This window comes from Oncorhynchus nerka, linkage group LG2, assembly GCF_034236695.1.
Source record: "Oncorhynchus nerka isolate Pitt River linkage group LG2, Oner_Uvic_2.0, whole genome shotgun sequence".
Lineage (NCBI taxonomy): Eukaryota > Metazoa > Chordata > Actinopteri > Salmoniformes > Salmonidae > Oncorhynchus > Oncorhynchus nerka.
In genome coordinates this window covers 40926876-40936729 of record NC_088397.1, presented here as the reverse complement: position 1 = coordinate 40936729, position 9854 = coordinate 40926876, and the positions used below count along the sequence as shown (strand labels likewise).

The 9854-nt window shown below is 42.0% G+C and overlaps 1 long non-coding RNA gene across 1 annotated transcript; it reads right to left on the bottom strand.

The window, feature by feature from the left end:
- Nucleotides 1–2888: 2888 nt before the first annotated feature.
- Nucleotides 2889–8320, bottom strand: LOC115135301 (uncharacterized). Its single transcript, XR_003864478.2, has 3 exons — nucleotides 7706–8320; nucleotides 5668–5747; nucleotides 2889–5313 (listed from the first exon to the last, which is right to left on the bottom strand). It is a non-coding gene; the product is annotated as an uncharacterized LOC115135301 (long non-coding RNA).
- Between the last annotated feature and the right edge of the window lie 1534 nt (nucleotides 8321–9854).

Here is a 9854-nt window from a genome sequence, read left to right as displayed (position 1 = left end):
ATATAAGGTAGCATTGTTTAAAGTGGCTAGTGATATATTTACATCATTTCCCATCAATTCCCATTATTAAAGTGGCTGGAGTTGGGTCAGTGTCAATGACAGTGTGTTGGCAGCAGCCACTCAATGGTGGCTGTTTAACAGTTGGTCAGCGCATGTTCGTGGTCATATTTCTGTGCATAGGGTGTGTTTACAGGGTATGTTTGTAAATTAGCTCCGGGTTGCCACAGTGTGATCAGAGTGCGCTCGGGCGTTTGTAAATTCAGAGTGTTGTCAGATTGTCCATTCGAAAATTCAGAGCGTTTCGCTCTCGGAGGGTTCAGAGTGCACACCGGCATTTAAGCACCCAAGCTAACTGGCTAAAGTTTTCTCGCTTGCTAGCTACTTCCAGACACAAATGAGAGAACACCTCACTCTGACCATTTTACTCACCCTAGCAGAGCTGGTTAGGCTGTTTTCATGTTATCTAGAGCGTTGGTGACTAACTGTGCTGCAGTTTTTTTTGCCAACGTTTACTGACACCGGTCATATTCAAGGGTGTTGTAGTTTCGTTAATTCAGCAGTTATTCTGATAATGCTCTGAAATCAGAGTAGATAACCAGAGTGAAATTACGAACACACCCTTTGATAAGTTTGCGTTAAAGCTTGCATCAATGCATGCCTCAAAATGTGTACAAACGGAGTACATTTTCGAGAACTGTCCTCCGTTTCACATACTTTCACATACTTTTTCGACTCGGGGGATTGGTAGTATGCATTTTGAGAAACATCAGAAATATTGAAGGTGAGAGATTCAACATCTCCCATACCAGGGTCTGCAGCCGCCATCCCAAAGTGATGACATGATGGAGCCTTCAACTCCACCTGGACGTCGGGTAATCAAGAAGGGAGCTTCCCCCACCTTGTTCCAGTGGAATGACTGCTCAGTCACAGCACCACCCTTACAAAAAAATAGGACTGTTTTGAAACGGCAGTAAAAGTGCAGTAACTGCAGTCGACTTTGGTATTTTTGATGCAGTAATGACAGAATAACAGTTATATTGCACTCTACTGCAGTTACACTATAAAATTACTCCAGTAAAAAAACGGTGTTATTTTGTATTTGCAGCATACTGCAGTTATAAACTCAGCAAAAAAGAAACATCCCTTTGTCAGGACCCTGTCTTTCCAAGATAATTTGTAAAAATCCAAATAACTTCACAGATCTTCATTGTAAGGGGTTTAAACACTGTTTCCCATGCTTATTCAATGAACCATGAACAATTAATGAACATGCACCTTTTGAACAGTCGTTAAGACACTAACAGCTTACAGACATTAGGCATTTAAGGTCACAGTTATGAAAATTAGGACACTAAAGAGGCCTTTCTACTGACTCTGAAAAACACCAAAAGAAAGATGCCCAGGGTCCCTGCTCATCTGCGTGAAAATGCCTTAGGCACATGAGGACAGCAGATGTGGCCAGGGCATTAAATTGCAATGTCTGTACTGTGAGACACCTAAGACAGCGCTACAAGGAGACAGGAAAGACAGCTGATCATCATCGCAGTGGCAGACCACGTGTAACAACACCTGCACAGGGTTGGTACATCCGAGTATCACACCTGCGGGACAGGTACAGGATGGCAACAACAACTGCCCGATTTACACCAGGAATGCACAATCCCTCCATCAGTGCTCAGACTGTCCGCAATAGGCTGAGAGAAGCTGGACTGAGGGCTTGTAGGCCTGTCGTAAGTCAGGTCCTCACCAGACATTACCGCCAATAGCGTTGCCTATGGGCACAAACCCACCGTTGCTGGACCAGACAGGACTGGCAAAAAGTGCTCTTCACTGACGAGCCGTGGTTTTGTCTCACCAGGGGTGATGGTTGGATTCACGTTTATTGTTAAAGGAACGAATGTTACACCGAGGCCTGTACTCTGGAGTGGGATCAATTTGGAGGTGGAGGGTCTGTCATGGTCTGGGGGGTGTGTCACAGCATCATCGGACTGAGCTTGTTGTCATTGTAGGCAATCTCAACGCAGTGTGTTACAGGGAAGACATCCTCCTCCCTCATGTGATACTCTTCCTGCAGGCTCATCCTGACATGACCCTCCACCATTTCAATGCCACCAGCCATGTTGCTCGTTCTGCGCGTGATTTCCTTCAAGACAGGAATGTCAGTGTTCTACCATGGTCATTCCCACCAGAAATGTCTGGAAACTTGCAGGTGCCTTGGTGGAAGAGTGGGGTAACATCTCACAGCAAGAACTGGCAACTCTGGTACAGTCCATGAGGAGGAGATGCACTGCAGTACTTAATGCAACTGGTGGCCACACCAGATACTGACTGTTACTTTTGATTTTGTTCAGGGACAAATTAATTCAATTTCTGTTAGTCACATGTCTGTGGAACTTGTTATGTTCATACAAATATTTACACGTTATTAAGTTTGCTGAAAATGAACGCAGTTGACAGTGAGAGGACGTTTATTTGCACTCTATTTATTTGCACTCTGGCTGCTATCTTTTTTCGTAAGGGAAAGATCCGGTGTAGGACTAAGGAGAGAGCAACCAATTTGGTTTGGATGCAGTAAATGAATAATATCTGCAGTGTACTACAGTTGAACTTCAATTACACTGCAAAATTACTGCCTAAAAAAACTGTAAATTGGATGCAGTATTAGCAGCATACTGCAGTTATACTTGACTCTAACTGCAGTTATACTGCACTCTGACTGCAATCTTTTTTCGTAAGGAGGTAGAGCAATTGGGGAGACAGGTGGAGGAAACGTCTGTCCATTACCAATTCTGTTTGGAGCGATTTGCTGCATCCAACACGACATACGGTTGGATCTACACAAGGTAGGTCATAATAACGGTAATAATAATAATATAGAGAAGAGAGGATAAAGAGTGCTGCTTTACTTCAATAAAAATAACAATATATGGTATCAAAAGGATGCGCATTGAAAATAAGGTCTAAATCGACTGAGAGCAAAACTATGTTGTGGCTTGAGTAGAAACGTTTGCAACAAAGTAAGTAAAAATCAACCTAAATAAAGGATTTTTATTTTTTTTGGCACAAAAGGAGTGCCTTGATCTTTATTGCAGGCTTAGAAGTTACACGTTGTTTCTAGAGCTTTGCTCTCAGGTAATAAAAATATTTTATTTTCTCATCATGCCTAAGTGTACATGCTTGTACATCTTGTCTTCTATACTGGAGGCAGTGAATGGTACCTAGGATTGCTATAAATACATCTTCTCTCATCATTCATCATAACATTTCTCATTTCTGACATAAGCTTGCCACATATGCCCACCTAATGGCCTTCTGGAAGCTCATCGAACCGGCATCCCACAACATGGTACATGTGACCAGAGCAAGGGCAGCTGCAAAGAGGAATGAGGAGGTCACACTATCAGGAATTACAACAGTAAATTAAAGTAATGTCAATTATCAAAGTATCTGAATGTCCAAGGAAGCAGTTAAGCACTCACTTGCCAGAGGAATTCAAGGAATACCCAGACACACAAGTGGTGATAGACTGCACAGAGTTGCGCTGTCCCACTGCACCTTCGAATTGATGATTGGCATGGCACCACATGATGCAATCACCTTTGTTTCAGCCCTTTATGCTGCCGCCGTATTAAGGAGATCTTGAAGCCGTCCGGCATCGTGTCTCCGCTGAATCCAGGGATAACCATTATGGTGGACAAAGGTTTCCTTGTGGACGAATGTGTGCCCTGCAAGGTATACAGACCGACTTTTCTCTTAAAGAGATCACAGATGCCAGCAGCAGAAGTCAGGGAGATGCAATCCACCACTCGGCTGAGGGTCCATGTGGAGCGGCTGATTAGCAGAACGAAAGATCATAAGCTGTTTGACACTCATACCTCTCTCCTTCACTGGGATCAACCAGCTCTACACCGTTGCCTGCCTCCTCATCAACTACCAGAATGGGCCGCTGGTCAAAGCTTGGGCAAAGGACTAGTGATGATGTCAATTTCAATACGATTAGACTGGTAACTGGATTGGCCTGTTTTTTTCTCTGCTTCTGCTTATGTTCAGTGTTGCAGGTCTACAGGCCGGCACTCTACTATTTTGTCCAGTGTTTTCACTAACAAACCCAAAACATTTGACATCAATATAATACATTTGTTGGATTCGGGGGGATAAAACAGTTAGCACAAAAAAGTGGTTATCTTTCATAATATAATGCCTTATACCTCATAACATTAGGAAATAATATATGTTAGAAATAATCACAGATAAAGGGAAGATGTACAAAAGTTGAAAAATATATATTTTAAAATTAATATTCATCAGAATGAAAAAACAAGACTATGGTTATATATAATTGATATTTCAACAAGTCATCTCTGGAAAAAAGTGTACATTTTACATTTGGATACATTTGACCAAGGAGAGTAATAAAAAAAATGACCAGCTTTCTCTCTGATTGCTTCCCAAACTTGGCAGTCTGTGGATGTGCTGTATCCGCATGTCCTCCTGGGCATATACCACAAAGTCACACCACTCCAACCCTGAGATCAGCATCTGACCTTGTATCTGCTAGTTGTATGCATGCTGGTGTTTCAGTGCTGTTGTACCATTCTGGGTCTTTAGGTAAGGGCAGTCCACGTAGCTCTTGACATTTGGGCACTTTATCTCCAGAAGGCCAAATGATGGACTCTCTGTGGGGTCCATCAGGAAATACCCAAAGCCAAGGGGCATCTGGGTAGATAAGAAATGCACAGCGGTAACTGTTGACATTCTGGAGAACACAGTATTCCTCCACAACGGCAAACACCATCTACAGACCTCTCTTCATCTCTGCAGACTGATGAGTTCTGTCAGCCAGGTGTTCTGCAGAACTCTGCCCCCTCACATGGCAGACCTCTTTGAAGCCGGAGGAGGTTATGCGTGGCTTGTGAAGGTGATGCCCCTCCAGCAATAAGCTATGCACTCTCATAGCACTCTCGACCTTGTGGGCTGTTTCCAATGTAATTGCCAGTGAGCTCATGTGTAGGAGTTCATGCACACTATGGACAAATATGCACACAGATGGGCCAAGACTGTAACCATCAAGTGGCAGAGATGGAGGGGGGGCAACTTCACGCGAAGTGATGTTGCGAGTTGTTGTAGCAGGCTGCTGGTATGCCAGGATGCTCCCTGCCTGGACTTCACCAATGCCAGAATCCACTAATGGGACCTCAGTGGACATGTCCATTGTAGTGACCAAAGGGGCTGTAGCATTGGCAAAGTTCCTGTACACCTCTGCCACTTAGAGGACAGGCAGCACCCCTGGTGACACCTCTATAGAAAGTACTCCTGTGATAAAGACAAAAAAGGAATTTCAGTCATAGGCCATATCAGGAAACCCCTAGTTCCTACTGCCTGGACACTTGTGTCGATTCAGAAGGATTGGCTATAGGTATAAGCAAGATGGTAATAACTGCACCTTGCCCATTGATTGGCTGGGTGGAATTGTTGCCATCTTACTTTTACCTACCCCCTTTCGATCTACACAAGTGTCTGGAGTTCAGGGACCACTGGGGAGTGTTTCTTGATTGGCATGTAGTTTGGCATGTAATTAAGGCATAGTGGCTACATAATCAAATGCATTTATTTTTAAAGCAGTTGTCAAATATTAACTCAGATTATGAGAAATTATCCATATTTTACCTCACTCCCTCAACCAGTCTCTTCTCTTTGGGTCTTGCTGACAGGAACACCCTCCTGTTAGGAGGGCCTGGCTTCAACCCCTAGGAATAACAACGGGCGCTTAGATCATCACATCACTCATATACACTACCGTTCAAAAGTTTGGGGTCACTTAGAAATGCCCTTGTTTTTGGAGGAAATTTTGAAAGAAAAGCAAATTGTTCATTTTTTGTCCAATAAAATAACATCAAATTGATCAGAAATACAGTGTAGACATTGTTAATGTTGTAAATTACTATTGGAGCGGGAAAGGGCTCTTTTTTAATGGAATATCTATATAGGCGTACAGCAACCATCACTCCTGTGTTCCAATGGCACATTATGTTAGCTAATCCAAGTTCATCATTTTAAAAGGCTAATTGATCATTAGAAAACCCTTTTGCAATTATGTTTGCACAGCTGAAAACTGTTGTACTGATTAAAGAAGCAATAAAACTGGCCTTCTTTAGACTAGTTGAGTATCTGGAGCATCAGAATTTGTGGGTTTGATGACAGGCTCAAAATGCTCAACGCTGTGTACTACTCCCTTCACAGAACAGCACAAACTGCCCCTAACCAGAATAGAAAGAGGAGTGGGAGGCCCCTGTGCACAACTGAGCAAGAGGACAAGTACATTAGAGTGTCTAGTCTGAGAAACAGACGCCTCACAAAGTCCTCAACTGGCAGCTTCATTAAATAGTACCCGCAAAACACCAGTCTCAACGTCATTAGTGAAGAGGCAACTCCGGGATGCTGGCCTACTAGGCAGAGTTCCTCTGTCCAGTGTCTGTGTCCTTTTGCCCATCTTAATCTTTTCTTTTTATTGGTCAGTCTGAGGTATGGATTTTTCTTTGCAACTCTGCCTAGATATTCCATAACAAATCTTCCGTTTCCAGCTACACTGTATTTCTGATCAATTTGATGTTATTTTAATGGACAAAAAATGTGCTTTTCTTTCAAACTTTTGAACGGTAGTGTATATCATTCATATTAGCCTTCAATAACCATTCATACTTCCTTACCATTGTTCTTGGCATGTGCCACCTCTGCTCACTCTCAGTGCAACTATAGATGGGGAAACTGCATCCCAAATTGAGAGTAGTTTGCTGTCTGGTTGAGCAGTGCAACTGTGTGGTTGCACAAAGTACTCCCATTAACACAGGAGCAGCGGCAGTGACTCCTTTAACACAACAGTGCTGTTCAAATGTAGGTAAGTAAACAAACCAAGAACAATAGAAACAGACTGACAGCTCAAAGAAAGAAATCCTCAAACTAGTTTCTGGGGAGCCTATTCTAAATTCACACCTTAAGTGAATTATTTATAACGTGACACTTACACTGTGCTATGTTGACTACACTATCTAGTTAATCAATTTTCAAGTAGCCTCGCTGTGCTGCCATCCTGTTAGAAGGTAACAGATAATTTTATTACCGTGGTTAATATGGATTTTCTTTGTGTTCCATGGCGTTTATCGCCCCCCCTAGTGGAGCTTTCTGGTACTTAGAAAGACTGTAAGGAAACAGGAAAAGACACGCAGAGAAGCAGCTAAAAACAACGCTACGCTGCAGTTATTTCTTGCCACGCATCAGCCTCGAAAAATATTTGTTTGTAAATTCGATTCAAGCATATTGCTAGTGATGATAATCTTGTTATTGATAGAATTGCTTACTCATCAATGTTAGTCGGTTGCCTTGCCTTTCATGTGTGCCATCAGCTGTATTACTTTGCTCGTGCCTCATGTAAATGAATTGTAAAACATGCAATACTGTAGTTTTGTAACTGTTTCTAGTGTAATATGCTTTGTTATTGTACAGAGGTGGTTGCACATTATTAGACTAATGAAAGGAGTTAGCTAATTGTTACTCATATGATACTTGGCTATATGGTTTGGCAACACGCTGTTGCAGTATTCAATTCCCAGTACTATTTTGTCACGAATCAATTTATCTTTCAACCCCCCGTATTCACAAGTGGCGGATTTCTCTCTCAAACGGGTTACAAAGTTGTGTACTGACTCACCCTCTTCCTGTTTGCAGCTTCCAAAAACGAACCGCTCGTAAATGACTTTTCTGGCGGGTTTGAAGTAATTCTCCAATGCATCCAATATAGCCTTTGCATCACACTGCTGTCGTGCTGTGAGGGTGAGATTGTGCCGGTAGATATGCCTGCATTTGCTGCCCATTAAACTTCTCAGAGTTGCAGCTTGTACCTCGTTGGGTTTCTCATGTAGACCGGTCGCCAGCACATAGTCCTTGATTTCATCCCTGAAGTTGTCCCAATTAGTATTCCAGTCCCCTGTGAGAACCATATCGCTGCCATAGCGATAGAATATTAGATTTCTTTGCCTTCAGTCATCGAGGTAGGTAGTGATGGTAGCTAGCCAGCTAGTTGATCTGTGTTGTGAGTAGGAAACGGAGTGTGTTCGCATATGGAACATAACTGCGCCTATACTGTACTTAGCTACAAAAATAACAAACGTGTGTACCAACGTACCATGTTTCAGTATGATATGTTGGATAAAGGAATAAAGGCAGACACCAATGTCAAATTTAATAGCCTTGTTCAAGCATTGTACAAATCCCTACACATGGAGTCCGGGGAACAGTCCGGCTAGTCGAATACCTATCAACTAGACTCCGTAACACATGCCAGATACATGGTACCTTGGCACGTGCTTTGTATTTATGCAACTTTAACTTGAAATGTATAATGTACAGCTTCAGTATGTCGATGTGAATTGAATACTAAAGTATATTCTTTTCTATATTTTGTTTCACAACATAAACGTTTTCAATATATTCATTCAAGACAAGTCACGCCTTGGGAGTTTTATTGAAGACTTAGTTGTTAGCTATCTGTATAGTTTTGCATGGGAACGCAATTCCAGGACAGAATACTCGCCATTATTTTTAGGCACTTATTAATTCCCAGGAACTTGTTTGTAACAACCCAAACAGTAAAATGTTGTGCTTGCTATATTCATCCTACTCTCAAACTGTGTAACTTCTCGGATTTCCTCATTGACCTGTAACAAGTCACCCTCATGCTGATCTATCCTGTCACCTGATCTTTGTTGGAAACTGAGAAATACAAATAAAACAACTTAACCTTTTAGGAAAAATGACTACATAAAAACCTCTAGAGGATTGGACCCTTTAAAAAAAAAATTTTTCGCCTAAAACCCAAATCTAACTGTCTATAACTCAGGCCCGGAAGCAAGGATATGCACATTGCTACCATTTGAAAGGAAACACTTTGAAGTTTGTGGAAATGTGAAAGGAATGTAGGAGAATATAACACAATAGATCTGGTAAAAGATAATACAAAGGAAAAACCAACCGTTCTTTTATATTTTTTGTACCATCAACCTTGAAATGCAAGAGAAAGGCCATCATGTATTATTCCAGCCCAGCTGAAATTTAGATTTTGGCCACTAGATGACAGCAGTGAGACTGATCAAATGAAACATTGTATTTCTGTTCAAAATTTTGTACCAAGACTGCCCAAATGTACCTAATTAGTTTATTAATAACTTTCCATGTTCAAAACTGCACTTTCCTCAAACAATAGCATGGTATTATTTCACTGTAATAGCTACTGTAAATTTGACAGTGCAGTTAGATGAACAAGAATTTAAGCTTTCTGTCAATATCAGATATGTCTATGTCCTAGGAAATGTTCTTGTTACTTAAAACCTCATGCTAATCGCATTAGCCTACGTTAACTCAACGTCCCGCAGGGGACCCACCAATCCTGAAGAAGTTTTAACCTTTCTGGGCCAGGGTCTAGTTTCCTGAATTTACGCCTGACTGACGTGCCCAAAGTAAACTACCTGTTACTCAGGCCCAGAAACCAGGATGTGCATATAATTGGTAGCATTGGATAGAAAACACTTTGGATTTTCTAAAACTGTTAAAATAATGTCTGAGACTATAACAGAATTGATATTCAGCCCCCTCCTGTACTCCCTGTTCAATCATGACTGCACGGCCAGGCACGACTCCAACACCAACATTAAACAGTGGTAGGCCTGATCACCGAATATGACGAGATAGCCTATAGGGAGGAGGTCGGAGACCTGGCTGTGTGGTGCCAGGACAACAACCTGTCCCTCAACATGATCAAGACAAAGGAGATGATTGTGGACTACAGGAAAAAGAGGACCGAG